General features: G+C 35.0%; 1 protein-coding gene across 4 annotated transcripts in view; it reads left to right on the top strand.

Moving 5' to 3' along the window:
* The window catches only part of SLC16A7 (solute carrier family 16 member 7), an 83,892-nt gene that overhangs the window by 14,379 nt on the left and 48,849 nt on the right, over positions 1-20,664 (top strand). Inside the window, exon 1 of one of the 4 annotated variants that reach the window (XM_090138164.1) lies at positions 3,197-3,807. The exons of the other annotated variants lie outside the window; for them this stretch is intronic. The gene's annotated coding sequence lies outside the window, so the exon portion shown is untranslated. Of the gene's footprint in view, positions 1-3,196; positions 3,808-20,664 lie in introns of those variants that run through there. 4 annotated transcript variants of the gene reach the window in all.

Consider the following 20,664-nt stretch of genomic DNA (forward strand, 5'->3'; position numbering starts at 1 on the left):
ATTTTACAAACACAGCAAAAGAAAATCCTGTACAAAATATGAGTATTGCAGCACATGCTGTTCAAAGACTCATTGCTCAGCGAAAATGAGCTTATTTTTCACAGCAATAAAGAAAAGATTGCAAAATTTCAGATTTCAACACTGTGCTGTTAAGTTGTGGATCTCTTTCAAGGAAGATCACAAGAACCATTTTTTTAGAATTCAGAAAATGTATTTTTCAATTTCGTATTTTATTGCAGGTTAAATAAACAAGAAAAATCTCTTCCCACTCCAAGAAAACTTCAGATTGAACAGGAAGAAGCATCTGAGTCATTAATATAGTATTCCATACTAAGAAAATGCATTCTGGGCATATAGGGGTGGATTAACCTGATCAGATGCAGAGCTTGGCAGCGTAGATATGTATAATTGAGCTAGTTATCTGTCTGTGTTATATAATGGATGGATATAGCTATGTTTATGTTTCAGATCATTTAATTGTAATTCAGACATGTGAAAAGGTGATATTGATCTCAGAAGTTTATTTCTGACCATTGACTATAAATGGAACCAAGATACTGAGATCACATGTAGATGCCAGTACTCTCAGTGTCAAAAGATGGCTGTGATGAATCCCTCCTTTAAATCAGAAAGAATCACAAATGGTCTGTAAACCAAAGAATACACTGAAGGCTTTATTACAAACCTTAATATTCCCTAAAATGTGAAAAGCTAAAATTACATAGTAGGAGGAGAGGCAGGAGAAATAGAGATTCTCTCCCAATATCTGAGATGTTGAAGATGATGAGCCAAAAAAAAAAAAAAAAAAAAAAAATTCATGCCAGCAGAAAAAACAGTGACCAAATTGCAAACCAATGTTTAGCTTAAAGCACTGTTGCCACTGCTAATGTAAAGCATTCTTTCAAGAAAGAAAACATCCTTAGATTGTGATCAAAGGACAAATTGTGCTGAAGTGTTAAATATGTCGCTTGGCTGTATGCAAAAGAGATTATTTTTTAGGTGCCTGTTAATAAGCAGATGTCCTGGAACAGACATTACTGAGTAGCAAAACTGAGCTGGAGTTCTGGTGATCATCCAAAGTAAATGATTATTGTGAACTTACCTCAATTTTTACAGTTTCAGCTTATGATCTGAGAAGAAATTCTCAGCCTGTTTCTGGTGTCTGGCACTCTTCCAGGAGTCAGCGGTTAAATTTAATGAGCATGTGCCTATTTATGAGTGCGCAGCAATGTGCAGTAAAGTAGCTACATCTAGGCATCCATCTCAGAGGAGTTCTCAAGAAGCTATATCTATATTATACTTAAAAATCTACTGCTGCTATTGGTCATAAAATATGCTGGTAGATTAGTCTTGTATACTGAGTTGGGTGGTAGCCCCTGGTATGTCTAAATTTTTGTAGACAATAGACCAAGACAGCATTAACTTTATTTTTGTGAAGTTCAAGCTGACGGTGAACTGGAGGCCAGCTGCTAGCCACCTGTGTGCCCTGTGCCAATTAGCTCTGTCACTCAGAAGTGCACTTTAATGTGAGCTCTGACCTTCTACTTCATGCTCAGTTCCCTGTATTTAGAAGGTTAGCCTGAGTGTAGGCACAGATTTAAGCCCTTCTGTTTGCTATCTGAAGTGTGTGGACACGCTCCAGCTCTGATTCACCACCATGGTGTCCAGTTAGAGCTGTTCCGGGCTTGCTGGTGTTGACTCCATGTAGTGTCCCCAGAGGACAACTATGGAAGTACCTTCTAGGGTGTTTCTGCTATCCTGCTGTTATTCTCTTTCTACAGTTGCTGTTTGTGGATGCAGAAATCTTGAGGCCACAGCTGATCTATCTTCCCCTGCCCTGGCTCTCCCCAGGTGGGCCAGGAGCCTGTGAAAGGAAGGGCCTCTCCTGAAGGCCACAGCGGGGGGAACATCTTTGCTGACACAAGTGAGAAGCTGCACCCACAACTACATACGAGTTGTCAAAATTTAACAGAGCGTGTCCAGCACAAACAATAGCTTGCTTCCTATTTTTTTCCAATAATAGGAAATGTGCTATTGTTGTTACCACATGCTCTCTGTCAGAGTTCAACAACCCATGTTTACTTCCTTTTTTTTCTCTTCTTATGTGCATATGTCAGCAAACCCGTTCCCTTCCTGTCGTTGTACTGGGACAGACACCCCTTGCAAAGAGCCCTCCCTGCAGTTCTACATCAGAGGCTTACCTATTCCTGCTACATATTATCTCCACTATATTTCATCCTTCCTGAAGGAGCCATTTCAGCTTCAAATTAAAGTTTTAGACAGTACAGAGATCAATTAAATGATAATATTTTCTCATGATTAGGCTGGTATTTTTCTTCAAGCAGTGCTCACACTGGGTGTGCTTATAGGAGTTCTAAAATTCATCTCACTTTCCATGAGAGATTGTCACAGCTCTTTTAAATGCTGATCACCATTGGCGCATCACTTTTTTTTTTTTTTTCCTCCAGATAAATAATAAAAAAAAAAATTGTGGGAATTGCTTCTTTCCCTGTGAATATTCCAAGTGCTGGACTGTGAAGCAACAGCCATTTTTCTGATATTCCCCAAAAATGCACTTCTAAGACCTTTAAGACTTTAATATCAGTTACACAGTGGACAAGGAGAAGTTTCAGTTGTTTTAATCTGAGTTGGCAGAATGTTTTTCCATTTCATTTGGTCATGCGGTTTCATCCCTTCCAGCCTTTATTGGGTCAAGGGAAGCATGGTAAATGAGGCTGGTGAAAAACAACAACTATAACACATACAATTTGTTTGCTTCTCCAACAATATAGTTAATGTCTTTTTTGCCATTAAAAAGGTAGGAGTTTTGATGTTAAAAAAAAAAATGCATTTGGCTCAGAATTCCTGAGGGAAGTTATGATTTGATATAAGGTACAACTTGCCTTTTATACATATATGCATTTATTTTATCATCAGTATTGCAAATAATTAGATTGTTTTTCCTATACAAAAATGGTGAATTTTTGTATAGTTAAAGAAATAATGTAAAATAAATTCTGGAGTTTAAGAAAGCAAATTCTGCATTATTGTCAGCAAAATACAGCTTTTTGATTAATATAGTAACTAGCACTGCTTATTAATTCAAAGAATTTTCTATTTACTCTACAAAGACTAATGTGGAATTTTACTATGTCTGTAATTGGAACAATCTGAAAAAGTCTACATTAATTGCATATTTATGGTTAATTGTTGGACAATTTTCTTCAAATGAGAAAAAATATTAGACTTCTGCAACTTGTTAGCTGGACTGAGTGTCTGCATTTTGCTTTTAAGCTTCTGCTTATGATCGCCAGAGCATTTTGTATAAAATTTTATTTTGTTGAACAAAATCATATTAATGCTCAATATTTCAGAAGGAAGTTCACACCCAGCATCTCTGTAAATGCTGAATTCCTGTAGCATTAGGCATACACTATGTTCAGATGTCCCCACATATGTAGCATTTAAACGCTCTTTTGAATGTATACATTTCTACAGGCAATGATAAAAAAGTCCTGTATGACAGACAAAGAAACTGTGAAAGAAATCCCATGCAATGCTGATAAACAAAGGATGCCCTTCTGTGGGATCACGTTCTGAGCCTTGAGCTTCACCATTAACTTTCTTGCCTCAGCAATTTGAGATGCTTGTTGATTTGGCAATTGGTCACATAAAATAAACCATCCAAACATCATGTGTGATCAACAGCCAATCAGATCTCCAAAGAGTCTTTAAATGTTCAAGCTGAACAAAGGCTCTGTATCTATCAAGTTCAGATAATTGTCTTGGACAGCAGCTCCCTGACAGGTAATATGCTGTTTTTCTATTTCCTTTTGTCTTTGCTTAGTGTAATAGGTAGTTTCAGATCACTGTGTTAATCCGTACAAAACTAGTTGACTAATTAAATGCAAGAGAAGTCAATGCAACAGCACAAGTTGCACAGTATTTGCTATTGGCTTTTTAATGATTTTGTAGTATATACTGGCTAAATAGTGTGAAATGCTTTCAAAAAGAAATAATCTTACACTCTTTCTATATCTAAAGAGTTTTACCAAGGATTAATGTGAATAAATGGTGACACTCTTTAGATTTGATTGACATTTTTTGTCTGGTAGTTTGCCAATATTTCTGACAAAATTAAGAATTCGAAGATGAGACTTGTGAAAAGGAACTTTAAAAAGAGGGGGGTATCAGTGAGGCTCAGGTCAGAGTTTAGAATTGGTGCACATGTAATGTAAATGTGAGTTAGAGTGAAGAATGTAGTGGAAGTTATTTGGATTGGGATAGGGGCATGATAAAACAGTGATAAAGAGCACAAGCGAAGTGTTTGACAAGCACAACTTTGAGGAAGCTCAAGAACTCTCACAACTGATATGAGAAAAGATGAGTGAGAGCAGGAAGTAGATTTGAAGACAAGTTGAATGTGGCTGAGGCAACAGGCAAAGTAGATTATCTCTGTCACAGTAGGCATAGGTGACAGGGGGAATTAATTCCATGTGTTCTGAAATAACACACAGTTTATAAGTGCAATATCAATTGTACTTACAAGTTTGCATAATATACATCTTATTTTCATAAAGATTTGGGAGGACAGAAAAACCATAATACTTCTGCATGAAGCCAAGCAATGGAGTGAAGGCTATTCCGCCTTGCTGAACACTTACACGATTCTTCTGCCATGCCAGGGGTTTTTATAATAAAGAATGATGGACTGCTTTTAAAGCAAGCACTGTAGGTGTATATTTCATTGACACAAGTAGCTCTGTTTCAGTCTTTTGCAACCTCAGAACTCAATGTGCTATGACTGGTTTTAGCTGTAGGCACGTTAAAATTATTAGATTCCTTTGACTGAAGCAAATGCAAGAGTAATTTCCAATTCTGTTTTTCATATACAGCAAGTCCTTCCTTCCTTCCAACTTCCAACCAACTTTTGCCAGTGGTTAATACTTGTAAAAATTTTTACAGGGGCTGTTTATACCTCATTGTAAACAAATATTTATTGAGCTTATTTCACGGGGATAACCTGATCATTTTTAGTGCTGTTTTTTGTGTCACCTCTGCTATCAGAGTTTACAGCCTTAAGATCTAATTCTGTCCTTACTGAGCTCAAAATACAGTTCAAAACTGCCATTGATTTCAATACAGTGAGTTAATGGTTTAGAGACCATAATTTTTCTTATCATGTTCATGATTCTGATGATATCAGAAGCACACTGATGGCTTACCACATACTAAGACAAAGTAACTAGGTCAAACTACAAAATCAAAAAAAAACTACTCAACTGTTACTGTTTTCACACTTCCACTGAGCATTTTTATAACTTTCTTTATATGTTTTTTATTTGCATTTTTTTCACTAATTCTCATTAAATCTACATGAAATATTATACATAAACTGTTAATGAGAAAAAGAAAATATTGAGAAGATTAGAAAAAAATTGTTTTTCAGCAGGCAGTGGAACTCCCATGTTTATTCACATAGTTCCACCCTGGTGTAGAACAGAAGTACTGTATATCTCCAGAGTAAAAGCAGCCACTTGCTGTTAGTAAAAATAGGAGGAGATAACAGAAAGGTATTCTGTATATAGAGAGTATAATGGTGGAGGGGACATTGAATCCTTACATAAAGGAGTCATGTTTGAGCAAGTGTGATGCAGTGTGCAACTTCAGCCAAATTTGAATATGATAATTACTTTTGCTTTAACTTACCTCCCCAAATGCTTTTTTTCAGATTATCACACAAAATTGATTTACAAGTAACCCTCCCTGTTCCCTTAAATAGTTAAAAGATGTAAAGAAATGGAGGAATATAAACATCTGTTTGTCTTTTCTTCCAAAATTCGTGGAGAAGGAAGAACTATGATCAACTCACATAACAAAAGAAAGTAAGAGAGTGAAAAAGATGTGTGCAATGTAGTTACAGACATAAAACAATCACTGCTTGATGCTTAAATATCACTTTATGGTATTTCCACTGATATTCCATGTGATGGTAATAAATCATGTTTGTACATACATGTTGATTAAAGTGTATTAAAGTGGTTTTTTAAATTTTTTTTAATTTTTTTATTTGTTTGTTTGTTTGTTTCTTCTGATTTTCCATTTCTTTTGACATAGCTTGTCTGCAGCAACTAATTTGAGAAAGATATATATATATATATTTTTTTTTTTCCTGGTAAGGTACTCAAGATCTATAAAGAATTTCAGTTCAGATGACAGTGTTTCACCCAGATCTAACTCCTGCATACTCAGATGATGAGTCTTTAGAGCAGAGAAAATGTCATCTGGTGATTCAAAACAATACAAAACTGATGAAATCAAGTTTGTGTGGATGACAAATGGAAATGACCATCAGTCTGAACTAAAATTGCTGTATGTGATTCATGGTACTGAAGATTCTGAAAACTAGCAAAACACTCAACTATCTCCATCATCATGATTCTCTTTAAAATTCTGTACATTCGTTATACTGCAACAAATTACTATTGCAGGTTTAGCAACAGTGAATCATCATAGATGTTTTTCCTTGATCATAAAAGTGTCAGTGTAGTGATGTACACTGCTACAAAAGCTATGAACCATACATATCACAATTAAATAAGGTGTGAGAATTATAAACTATATAATTTCATCTGTACTTGTGGTTTTATATTACACTTTGAACTCTGATATGGGGATTGTGATTTGCATGGATATTGCATAATATATGTGTAAAACTAGCAATAACGTCTGGTTTATGAAGAAACTAGAGCAGCAATAATAGGTTAGGATAATAATTCTAACTATTTAAGTAGTAATAACAGTGAGTTGGTAGCTAGTAAGCTGATAGTGGGTAAATTGTAGGCCTTGAAGTGTAGAAAGATAAAACAAAGAGAAAGGGTGCACTGTGACTTTGAAGAGAAAGAAAAGAGATAGAAAAGGCAAAATTTTGTTTCATAAATTAAGTCCCGATTTGGAATAAAACTCTATTTGAGCTATGTTCTGGTTTGTGATGAGATAGATTAAGCAGCAAAGGGAGTAAGGTAAACTTAACTGTAGCTCACTGCATTTGTTTAAAGGCTTCCATCTGTAAACATTTAGTCTGTATATTGATTTTATTCATATTCAGTTGTTTCTTATAGAGCTTATATTGTGACATTGTGGATTTTTTAATCAGGGCTCCTGATGAAAAAGTGTAATGCTATGTGTAAGCATTCACTAAAATTGTTCCTTTAGTTCTAAAACTTAAATATTTCTTGATAAGTACTGTAAAACATCCACCTCTGTTTGGCAAATTCCCTTTGAAATCAGAAGCATTCCCATGAACCAAAAGGGTCAGACTGCATATGTGTTTGTGTAAACTGATTCTTTATTAATAAATAAATAAATAATACAGAAATAACATTTAATGACTACTATGCAATGTTTTCTAAGTTTTGATTTGTATGCTTAAAAATAATTCAGTACAGAGTTGTGTTTATACATTGCTATTGATAAAGATCTTTTTTACTTGAAAGTCATTTTAAAAGAGGAAAAAGCATAAAGAAAAAAATGTCCCACTGAACACTTGTGGATCTGTATGTGATCATACAAGTGTCCTTTGCATAAAATTTCTAAGCATCTACCAAATATGAGCTTAAGGTGTCTTGTTATACACTGTGAAGTTATAACACTTTTTGTATAAAGACTCAGTGCCGCATACAGTAATGCAACAAAGCAATATTTCTCAGTCAAATCCTGTCCCTTTTGACTTGCTTGTTACATGTTGTGTAATCTCATCTTTTCCATTAGTATATATCAGTTTCTGGTAATTTAAACCTTGATGTAATTCTGTTGTTATAAAGGATTACTGTGCTCTAATATTGTGTGTATGACATGTATAGGTGACTTCTTCCATAATATACAGTATCTACATTTTAAGGCAATAAGGCAAGGTGGTGATTCTTTAAATTGACATGCAATCACTGCTTGGGTCAGAGTGAGTTTCCATGGAGTAAGAACCCTACAGTTCACCCTGATAATGAGAACAGTCATAGATGTTTAATTTATTCATTTCTTTTCGCTTGGAGGGTCAGAACGAACTGGTATCTTCATTTCTGCTTCTATAAGTTTTCAAATGAGTTTCGCTTTTTGGTTTTCAAATAATATTTAATTTGAAGTATCAAAAGAACAAAATTAAACCCTAGGTGTCTATACAAAGTTGAGAATGAATAAAAGATAAATTCTGTTCATTGTAAATTTCAATAACAACAGTCTAATTTGAATGCAGCTTAACTATTTCAGAAGTCAGTTGACGGTCAAAGCCAGTTTAACTATGAAGTCTGAAGTGAAAGTAATCATCTTTGTGGTAACTGGGACAGATGATGACCTTTTTGCATTTCTTGTGATTAGAAGAGTAAAGAACTTTCTCCTTAAAGGCAAGAAATCTTAAACCAGATGTATCAAGTCCTGTTCACTGAATGGCAGAATTCTATTGTATGCTTTCACCTTGTCTTAAACCAAAAGGCATTTCAAGATCTGGTTGATTAATTTCCAGCACAAACAATGGATCTACACTTTGACTGACTGGACTATTTAAGGAGTGAATAGGGAATTTAGGAAGTGATTTGAATTCTAGGTCTCAGTGATCATTTAAAGCCAGGTCCTCTTTGGAAAACCAATGCTGCATTAGTTAGGATTACTTCTGCACAGCATGTGCTGCAACAGGAGCTGTACCAACCTATGAGATGAAACAGCATATTCCCATCTGTTGCTGGCCAGCTGTCCTGTGCATCCCCCTCCTTTTCCTGAGATCAGCCTGACAGCAGTATTTATGCTCTCGAGCTATCATGCGGTTGGGCTGCAAATGGTAAACGAAAAGGGGAAGATGCTCTTCTTAGCAGTCATTTGTCCAGAAATCAGTGTCTGGGTGTGTTGGGCTTTCTAGTTCTGATCCAGAAAGAATAATTAGCTTGTGTCTGTGCCCCACAACAGCTGAAGAGTCTTTTCCTTGAGGCAAGAATATAGCATGAATACAGCCTTTGTTGGAAGATATAATGACATTGTTTATTGAGGATTTTTATAGGAATATTGTCTGAAGAAATGAGTGTTTTCCTGATAACCACTATTTTGCAGTGCTTAGTAGCAAACTATTTTAGATTTAGTTAAATTTGCTATTGCCTACTCTCAAGAAATTTCTTAATCACTTAGCCTCCAAAGACAAACTCCTGCATTTAATAATAATAATTACTCTCTTTTTCAAAATAGTTAATTTTTGCAATATGTTCAGGCCATACTTAAACCACTGACAGCGGCTGCAAAATACTGCAGTCCACAAGGTGTCCTCTGAAATCTAGATCTGTGGGAGAAGGATAAAAAGCTTAAAACTCATGTCTTTAGTGCCTGTCTTAAGAAAAGGAATACTGGCATGGCTGCAGGCCAGTTTGAGAAATAAGACTTTTTTTTCCCCTATTTTTTCTACCTTCCAGATGAAGTTTAAAGTGCATTGTAGGAAAGTACACTCTTTCTGGATTTGCGTTGAAAATATACATCATTAAAGAAAAGAAGAAACTTTATCCTTAGATGCACAGAAAAGGAAGAATTAAAGTGTAGGAATTCTTATAACTTATTTTTTGAAACAAATTATTGTTAATTTTGGTGTAATTACTTTTTCCCTTGAAACCTTCTCAAAGGAGCAGGACTAGTCAGTAATTAGTAAGTAGTATGTTATTATTTTAAATACATGCAGAGGTCATTAAGAGAAATCCTCTCTAAAACTCTGATAATTACATTGATCATGCAATCTAGAATCCTTCGATCTCTAAAATGAAATATTTAAGGGCTAGTTTCACTGGTCTGACACCATGTTTTATAGTCTGTGTCCCTTGCAAGAACATGAAAGCTGACAAAGCATGTCAAAGCTGACATAAATGTCAAATTAATGCCTCAATCAGCTCAATATACCATTCCCCAAAGAAGTTGGCTGGATATGTGTAGTCTGTAAAAAACAAACAAACAAACAAACAAAAAAACTGTGAATGTCTATTATGGTCCATCATGTCCTGTGACAAGGAGCTCCCCTTTATGAAATTGAGAAGTGTTTGAATGAAGTGCTACGTCATTTTTCTGTTCTCTTCCACTGCTGCCACATTCATTAAAGCTGAAACTCTTGCTCTTATTGACAGTAAACTTCAGGTATTTGTGAAAAAAGAAAATATATTTGATAATATGTTGTGAAAATTTTGGCTTGCTCTTTTTGTTGGAGGCATCTACAGTTCCCGATGGAGGGACTAGGGATGTGAAGGTAGATCTGTGTCAGTTCCTTGGGAACGCAGACCTGGGGAAATGCTGGTGCAGGCTGGGCAGTCAGGGTGCTGCTGGAAGAGAACTGTCCTGCAGGCTGCACAGAGTGGCAAGTGTTCCCAGGAAAACAGTTAGGAGGTTTATCACACACTTGCCTATGCTGTTGGCTGGCACTTGCCTGAAGACATCTGGGCTCAAGAAGGAAAACTTAATCTACATTTCAACTGGCAGATTGATGCAAATTCATCTTGAGGTCTTTGTAGCAGGAAGGCGATGCCTAGCTTGAGTGATCTGCGTTGCTGGTAGGCTAGGTGGAGGGGAGACAGAAAAGGAAATCTAAAACAGTTTCCCTGTGGAGATGAAAGTCTCTTTGACACACTTTGGTTTTGACCCTTCATGCAGTGGGAACTGTGTCAGTCAAGAAGTGAATATGAGACCTTGAGACATGCAGTAGAAAGGTAAAGGACTAAGGAGGTAATTAAGATTTAGGGGACAACTGACTGAACAAAATTGAGAAGACTCCATGAGTGGCAGCCAGAAAACCCTTTAGTTCGTTGTGTTTTGGATTAGAACAATTGATATAGGGTTATAAGAAGGTGAATCAGCATGGTGACCTGAGATTAGCTACTCAAGTGCAGAAGTTAAACTGTGAAACAGAAAGCCTTTTCCCCAAATAGTTTTATAACAACCATTCAATTCGAGAGTTGACATCATTAACATTTGAAAAGATCTGTTTGAATGAGGGCAAAATTACACCCTCTGCAAATCAGAAGACAAAGGAAGAAGCAATTTTTCCTTTTATGCACCCTCATCCCCACAAAACAGGCACTTCGAAAATATGTTGAATAGTGAAATAAAGACAGATGGAAAAAGAAGAAGAAATTCTGCTTAGTGACAAACCAAGAATCGATTAAAAAAAAAAAAAAAAAAAGTGTTTTAGCCAAGTTTGACACCATGAACACTTTAACTTACTAGTCATGGGTAGACCATCATTAAGTGACCAGCAAAATGAAAAAAAAAACAAACCCAAACACATGTAAGTGCCTTGGAGTGTTTATTTCCATATCTTAAGTGACTTGGGTTATCTATCTATCTATCTATCTGCTTAGTAAGATGTGATTCTCAGAGTTTATGAACTGAGTTTTAACTTCATTACAATTCATAAAATTACTGTTATGTCCTTGATCTTAAATTCAAAATGACTCATTTTTAGCTGAGAAATAGGAAAAGACATAGAAAGGAAGGTAATTCTGTAGATTAGGAATTTTTCTATTAGTAATGAACTCTCTTCATGTGTTATTAGGAAACTCATTTGTATCAGTAAGTATGAAATGCATCATTGAAGCAAACCTTAATGTTCTTTGTTTAGTAATTCATCTCTGACTCACAAGGAAGACTTGCTACAATGTATGAAAATATTGAAGAGTTAATTACTGTCTATTGAAAAGCCTTGTGGGATACATTTCATCCTTCACAGAAGACACATTGTTTTCTGTCCCACAGTAAGCACTTTATGTGTTCAAAATGATCCCATGGTATTCATTTCTGACTTGGCAAAAAGGATTTAGAATTAGATCAACAGTATGTAGTAACATCTGGCTGCATAGTACAGCTGAATTACTCGTGTGATAACAGTAAGAAAAGAAAATGGCAAGCAAATATACATAATTTTAGACTCAAGGGCCCAGTATGCTGGTTAAACAGACTGATAAAGCAGAGGCATTTTGAGATGTGTTAATATGGGAAAATATAATTAGGTCCAAAATAAAAGTTACTATAATTCAAGCAGCAGATGTAAACAATAAAATTGTGCTAGGCCTGTGCGTAATCAAATCATACTGTAAGACTAGTGATGTACTGAGTATTGTACAGTTGAACTGAAAGTTTTGAAAAGAAATTACAGAAGCAAACCCTTCAAAGCTAGATGTATTATTCATTATCACAATTAAATACATCAATTACACAAAATTGTGACTTCATTGGTATTGCAGCTCTCCTATCAGCCAAGTTGCAACACTGAATCTAAAGACTGAAGTGTAACAATTGATATCAATTTTTCACTTCAGACAGCGAGGTGGCTGAAGGGCAAGTTAACCTCAAATTCATCTATGCTTGAATTTCCGTGTCTCACAGGGGAGATGTTCTTTAGCTAAATATAAATTCATCATCTCTCCTTCTCTGCTAACTGTAAGAGTGCACAAGTTGAATTTTTTTCTTGTCTGTGAATACTGAAGAAGACCAATTAATTTTCTTTTCTCTCATGTATTCATCCATTCATCCCTCTGTTTTCCCCATCCCCTTTCTCCCCATTCATCTACATCGAAGATACTCCTGAAGCTTTGTAGCATCCTCATGTTTAAAAAAGAAACTCAGGATAGCAAACAATGATATTGAAATTCTAAACACTGATGATGACATCTTCCCAAAGTGTTTATCTGTAGAAATTTTTTAGTCTTTGTTATGATTTTTAGTTCTTTAGCCCCAAATTTGTCATGATCAAATGACAATGCAGCTAGTGTAAGATCTGCCAGTTTATTTTGTCTAGTTATCTGTATATCATCTAGGGCCTTCTTTCTGTGCATAGGTATTAGAGAAATTAAGGAATATCTTGTACATTGTAGAGGCCCAGAGCACATTTTTTTTGTTGGAGGCATCTACAGTTCCCAGTGGAGGGGCTAGGGATGTGAAGGTAGATCTGTGTCACTTAGGCATCAACAGCATAGTATTTGTCTCAGACGTTCTCTGTGTTGGCATACAATAGCTGTTTATCCAGGTGCAAGATGGATGTAATGTCTGGCCAGTGCTATGAAGACATGTATATTGGTGGCTCCTTGTATGAAACTTCAGACAGCCGAAAGTCAATACTGGTTTGATCGCCACATGTACAGAGTATCAGAGAAAAAAGAATTGGCTGGTGTTTCTGTGGATAATTTCAAACTCGTGACCTAGATCTTGGCCTCTCAAAAAATAATCTCAGAGTCTAAAATGGCAGGTTAGAGAGGTGTACTCCTGAAAGAAGGAGTACTTCTGCTGTTTCCTTATTTCTTAAGATGATGTCTGAACATATTTCCAGAGCATGGATTGCTTTGTGAGTATTGCATGTGTAGTGAAGCTAAAGCAGGATTTTTTTTCTGAACTTGTGGCATGAGTCATAAGTGCCTAGCTACACATTTTTGGCTACTTCTTGATCTTTGCACTGTATAAATGGTACAAATGTGATTCTGCCTACTCAGAACTGAAAAGATTTATCCAACATTAAGAAATACTGGATTTCCAGAAGTCATGTCACCACGGAAACAATTCCTGGGAGGAGATATCTTACATCATTACAGATTATAAAAATTGCTTTGCATTATTTTAATGTCGCTCCAAAATTTACACATTTTCTTTAATTCTTTTAAATGGTGAATTTCATATGTTAAAATCCTATGCTTTTTCTTTTCTTCACCTTGATTTCTGCTCCTTCTTTACATTTATATTAGTAATCAGAAATACCCTATTTATTTAAACAAGCATCAGTATAAAATCCAATTTTATTTCACAGACGTTTCAAAGACACATCCACCTTTTGTTGCTTTGTGAGTTCCTAACATCTCCGTGAACAGAGAAGCAGCTTTATTTATTTCTTATACCCTAAAAGTGAGGAAGAAGTCTGCTACAAATAATAAATTGATGCCACTAGGATATAACAATCACAAATCAATAGACTCTGATGGCCTAAGGCCTGCTTTACAAAATTCTCATTTCAGCATCTAGTGTCATCTGCATATCTGTAGTACTGATAAATAATCATTTGTCTGTGGAATTCATGTAACTCACAGACTGCCAAATAGTTTTAGAAGTACTTGAAAGAACAATCACAGTTCCAGCTTCTGGGAAGCAGACGTTTACCAAGTCTTTCCTCTCAACTTTTGTCATGTGTGCCTTTCACGAGGTTTCTTTTATTACCCTGTACAGTTGCCATAATAACAGCAGATCTGTTGTTGGAAACCTCAAGCTGTATTTGTCACAGGCATGCCATGCAAGTAGGAAAATTGTACTTAAGCTTTGACATAGTGCAGCATGACTTGGTTCGTTTATCCAGATTCAGCCAGCTGGGGGTGGTTCAGCAAGTTACTCTGTTAGTATGAAATTTACTTCCTTGTCATTTTTGATGGACCATAGTAGCATGTTAAATAGTAGCAGGGGAATTTGTAGTTTGAGTCCTGAAAAAAAATGTAGGATTATTTCCAAGAGGCTGTGTATGGAGTAAAACTGAGACTGGTTTTGTTTTGCCTGAGTTTGGCTTTTTTCCTTTTGGCATAATTTCCAGTGCTGGTCATTGTGTTTTAGTTGCCTTATGGCTTGTAATTCATAAAGTATTATGTATATGTGACATGCTTACATGGATTTTGCTAGTTGTATCATATAAATCTTTCTCTTGGATATGAAATAGTTTGATCCCCTTCTTCATTTTTGTTATCGGTAGAAATTTTCATATATTTCCACAGAATTAAAATTTCAATTTTGAAAAAGAATATCACTTATAGTTGAATAATTTGAATTCCTCATTCTCTTAGTTTAAATCCCTGGGAAATTTTCCTTCAGGTGTTTGGTCCTCAAAGCTGTAAAATTTGACAGGGTAAACCTTAAACGATGTGGAAATATTGTCTGTTTCATTTTTTATATTGCTAGCTGATTGTTCCCAGTCACTGCTAGTACAGCCAAAACTTTCTTGTAACATTTTTAGAAAAATATGATTTTTGTCTCAGGTATTTGAAGTGTCAATGGAAAATAGCTTCCATTGCTGCTTGACTACTTACTGACCGCTGAATTTAAAACTCATTTCTAAATAAGATTATTCTAGCTATTCAAAAAATAATAATAATAATAAAAGTAAGGAATTGAAACTATTATAAAGAAAAAAAATCTTTTTAAATGCTATTTAATTTTTGTATGAAAATATGATGAAAAAAGAATGAATAGTGGGAAATGGGCTTACCAAATATAAGTTAAAATGCAGATGATAATATGAAACATATAAATATTATCCAGAATATTAAATTACTGGACAAAGAATTAATCTTTGTATTTTTTTGGCAATTGAATTATAGGCTATGACTTTGTTTATTATATATAACAGATATTTGTACCCTGATGTGCAGATCATTGTATTTCATCTGGAAATATTTTCAGGTCATAATTTCAGGACTTTTGGCAATTGTCCAGAAATCTCAGATATGTATTTTGTGTCTGTTCTGTGGTCTCTTGCAGCTCCGTTGTCTGAGACTGACTGTTTCTTTGTCATACAAAAGATGTTCATATTTCTTCCCAGAAAATCACAGGCAGAAATATGAGAGGCACAGGCAACATTAATCTGAAGTCTGGGTAGTCAGTCCAGAGTTAAAAGTTTTTTATAATCCTACAGCTTCTATAAATTTGGAATCTGATGAGGTGGGAGCTATACAAATGCAAATGATTTTGCTTTCAAAATACATTGCATTTTGTTAGTTTCCCTATGAGAAACTTGTTCAATACCTTGCATGCACAGAACAGAGTTCCTATTGCCTTGCACCCTGAGTTACTCCTATGTCATTCATGCTAAGTTATCGTGCACAGCATAAGATTTCTGCATTTTCTGAAAATGAGTCTTTGCTTTGTCATGACAGAAGTGATTACTCGTATGCTGAAATTCATGAAATGCTTAGTAGTTTAAAAATATTTCTGAGTCCTTGCGTAAAGCTTACCTGTTAGGAGTATTGTGTTGTTGTTGTTTGTTTGTTTAAATTTCATGCACAAGACAGACAGACATGCCTAAGAGAGGATGAATGGAAAATTAACTACTAAGGTTTTAGAATGGCGTGAATTTTTTTTACTCACCTATCTCAATCAATCCCTTTTTCTTCAACTACTCTGGCACCAGTACTAACCTTTCATATGACTTTTGTCTCAGAGATATACTGGGGAAAACTGAACCCCCTAGTTTCATCCATGTTCGATTGTTGGAAACTTTAAAGAAACCTGTGAAAAGTTTTACTTAATTTAGTTCCAATAATAGATGTCCTTTTTTCTTCGTCCTTCCCTCCACCTCCCTGTTTGTAAAAAGTTCTGAAGTTGAGGGGAAAAAAAGTGTTTGTGGAAGATATTCCTTATCCACTGAGTCTGGTTGTAACTTCACCTAACTTGATTCAGGATTTGATTGTTCATAGATAAAAAATGCATTACAGGAAACAGTAAGTGATCATTCCAAAGAAACAACTGGTCATGTGCTGGATGCCACACCACAGGGCACAAACTAAAGAAAGCAGTTAAAAAAATAATAGAAATCATGCTATATTTGCTTCTTAAAATGCTGCTTAATCAGTTCACCTGCTGAAGAAGATAAAAACTTGTATTTTCTTATAAACATGTAGGAAATTCTGTGTTCATAATTTGTATTTCGTAACACTCAGCAGCTTGGCCCAGATGTACTGTACCTCCTTTCCAAAATCTGTTGAATGATTTCACTGTTGAAAGCTATTTGGCATGCCAGGTCTCCAGAAATGCTGTGGTATTCAGTGACAGTCAGATGAGGCCAGAGCAGCTATTGGAAAATGTGCTGCAGGGTGATAGCAAGCCATAAGGTTGTGTTTTTTGTGTTTTTTGTTGTTGTTGTTGTTGTTGTTGTTGTTGTTGTTTGTTTTTTAATGCTTGTGACTGTGCTATAAAATGCAAAAGAAAAATTTGTGTGAAAATACAGATTTTTTTTTTTTTTCCCCCCCCACTGGATTGACTAGAAAAGAACAGGAAGAAGAAATTGAAAACAAGACTAGAAGCAAATTTCAGTGGCAGGGGAGAGTTGAGTACTAAGTTGAGTATAGCTATACATGCTACCGGATCTGCCTACATTTTCTTGCATAATTCTCCCCAACTCCATGCATGACTTAACATAGAATGTGGTACAAACAGGGTCAATGGTGGTGAACCAAAACCTCCAGTCATTAGGCTAAAAGGTGACCTTGTGCTGTGTTGTCAAATATTTTATCTGAAATCTGAACTGAATCTTCTTGCTATATTTGTAAGTGTGAACATAGCTTTTGAAATATTGAAAAAATAAAAAACAGTTTAAATAAGATAAGTGAGACAATACAGAAAATAAAATGAGTAATGAAAATGTATAATTGAGGATTCAAAAAATATTATACATGGCATGCTATTTTGCCCTGAATTGATGTCTTTTGTTCATAGCAACTTTTTTTTTCTTTTTCTTTTCTTTTTTTTTTTTTAATGAGTGAGAAAGTTACTCTGGCACAGAAAATAGTCTGTTCTGCTCTTCTTTTTATATCTTTTAATAACTATTTTCTCATACTGCAAAATACAAAGGTTGCTCTGATAGTAATGCCTCTTATTTTCATGCTACATTAGACATGAACACAGTAACAGTATTTGAAAGTACAGGTTCTCAGCTACAAAACACTATTTTTCAGCATAGTCACCACCATTAGCTATGCATTTTTGCTAGTGATGAAAAAGAGTCTGCATGTCATGCTCATCAAAAGCTGCTTAGCTATCTGGAACATGTCTCGTCTTTCTTGTTATCACCATGGATGAAACACACCACCCACTGCCTCAGTGATCTCACATCCACTGTTTGATCTCCATAAATGTTCAGCAAGCATCAATGAATGCCAATGGGTACAGTTTTTTCTTCATGGAGGAGTTCATTGACACACCCTTGCTTCATACATGCTTCCATGTCAGATGCCATTATGTCATTCTGCCCCTCTGTTCCCATCTGTCACATAGCAACAACATGTTATGGGATTTTGGTGGGAAGGTTCAACCTCTTTTACCACAGCACCAACATCCACCTCTTATGTCATGGGCCAAAAAATAAAATAGGAAATGTTATTTTCAGAGCAGCTCTCATACAAAAGAGAATTATTTTATTAGTGCAGAATTTATCTGATTTACATATATGATTTCATATATGTTATGTATGATGCAAAGCCAATGTTGACTTTTTCTATTAATTCTGTACATTTGGGGATGAGTACAATGTCTTTCAAGGATTGACATTTTCATTTGCAACAAGCAAAAAGAGAAGGTTACTGCTCCATCATCACTTCAGATTTTCAAAATCGAGATGTCAAACTTTTCCAGTAGAAGATCTTGGAAATTAGATTCTCACTCAGCCTGCTAGAGATGGAATTTGTTAAATTCAGAATAATAAAATGGTACATTTCTTTGGCAAGGAGAGAGAAACAATCTAAGATGAACCATGCAGAGACTCTTGTTATCATAAAATCAACAAATTAAATATGCTACAAGGCTTCATTCACTCTCAATTAAAAATATTATTGGCACTGAAATTGCTAGGTTTACAGTGAAGAGAAAGGGGAATATTTTTGGAAGTTAAGAGACATTGGCTTTAATCTTTAATAGTATTTAATGTCTTTAAAATTCTCCTCATCTGAAATGCTGATTTTTTTTTTCTTTTTCAGCTAAAAGAAGAATTGTTATTGCTTTCATAAATGCATTCATAAATTTTGAATGTGTGTTAGACAAATAAGGAAATTGCATTTAAAAATGTTTTTGTTGTTTTTTGTCTGTTGGTGTCTTTCTTTCCTTCCTTCTTTCTTTCTTTCTTTCTTTCTTTCTTTCTTTCTTTCTTTCTTTCTTTCTTTCTTTCTTTCTTTCTTTCTTTCTTTCTTTCTTTCTTTCTTTCTTTCTTCTTTTTTCCTTTTTAATAGAGAAAGATTATTTGAGAAACATTCTTTCTCCTGTTGAATTCAGGATTTTTTTTTTTAGTGTCTGGAATGTTTTTGCTAACTATGATCTAAACTGCTAAAAGGAATGTTGTTGTTTTTATCAGTTTACTTTTAAAGTTAGTTGCATAAACAAACCTTTGATGCAGTCACAAGTATCTGGGGAGTGGGGAGGGAGGGGGTAAAAGCTTTTTGAAATTGAGTTCAACCCCACTACCACTCTAATTTTGGAAAGTTTTGTGCAGTGCCTTGTCCTTTTCTGTGTGCTGTGATTGTTTCAGAGAAACAATCATGGTGTCACAGTTCTCAAAATACACAGATGCCACTGCCTACCTGCAGGTAGCCTGCCTGTTGCATTTTAATATTTGTACATAACTCAGAGTACTGTGCCATGGCAGTAAACACTTAAAAAATGCAGATAGATTAAATAGGTTGTGACATTGGCTTGCAAAAAAGGCAGTTTTCAAGGGCGACAATATTACAGTGTTAAAGACCTTGATATCAAGAATGCATATTCTGTCTGTAAAGACCGAAAGAAGCCAATAAACAAAATATTCTACAGCAGTAGAATCAATGAATTTCTGTAATGGACCAAATAAAAATAACAGAGCTGATCATAAGCAAACACTTTCACTGAAAACTGTTCTTGTCCTTAGAAAATGGTTGTCACTGATTTTCATTGCTTTTTATCTTGTAAGAATGTATTTGGTTTGATATTATAATCCCTTAATTCATACAATTAATATGAAAAGAAGTAGGAACTTAATACATAAGCTTTATATATAAGTTTTGTGATAATAAGTATAAGCTTATATCAAAATCTCAAACAGCTGCTGAATGACTGAAAACCCTTAAATTCCTAGTTGCTTCAGGGTTCTAAAATTCTGTGCTTAGCATGGTCAGAAATGTCCAGTCTTGATTGTGCTAGGTGTCATGCTGCCTTTTGGTCTGTTAAGTAAACAACATGAGGTTGTTTGATGGGTCAGGGCTATTTGACATTTTACACCTAGTCAATAGGGTGTCACAGTGTTGGCTCTGTTAGGTGAACTTGTCAATTCCTTGAGCTGCTTGTGCAAGGATCAGAACAGAACCTAACATCCAAATTAGTTTTCTATCAGAAAAATTTCTACCTGCCATCTTTTCTGTTTTAAGCGATGTCATCTTATGAAATTGTTCTGGAGAACATTGCTGCTCTATATGATATATATATATATATATATATATATTTGTTTTGGAGGAAATAATCTTATATTCTTATATTCTTATAATCTTATATTCTTTGGCTGCTGAAAAGTAATTACAAACAAAATTATCATGAGCTAGAGAAGCTGCTGCTTTAGAAGTAGGTAAACTTTAGGTTTACTTGGAATTATTCTCTTCACTATAGACCAGTTAGACACATTTAATCCGCAACCAATTTGCAAATGTCTTAAGAATAATTGTTTTATTGTCTTGAAATAACAAGAAATGTATGCAGACTCTCAAGCATTTTATTGAATTCAAGAAAGACATGTAAGTCTTTCTTGAAATTACAGGAAGAATTTGATGCAGAATGGGACAATGGGTCCAGGTCACCTGAAGTCATTGCCTTGATTGGAAGAATTATGCAGGGAGCTAAAAGACAGTCAGGTGTATACTTATTATTATTGGTACACTTGTAAGGTAAATGTAGATCATG

Source organism: Phasianus colchicus, chromosome 1 (assembly GCF_987193195.1).
Source record: "Phasianus colchicus chromosome 1, bPhaCol1.hap1.1, whole genome shotgun sequence".
In the NCBI taxonomy this organism is placed as follows: Eukaryota; Metazoa; Chordata; class Aves; order Galliformes; family Phasianidae; genus Phasianus; species Phasianus colchicus.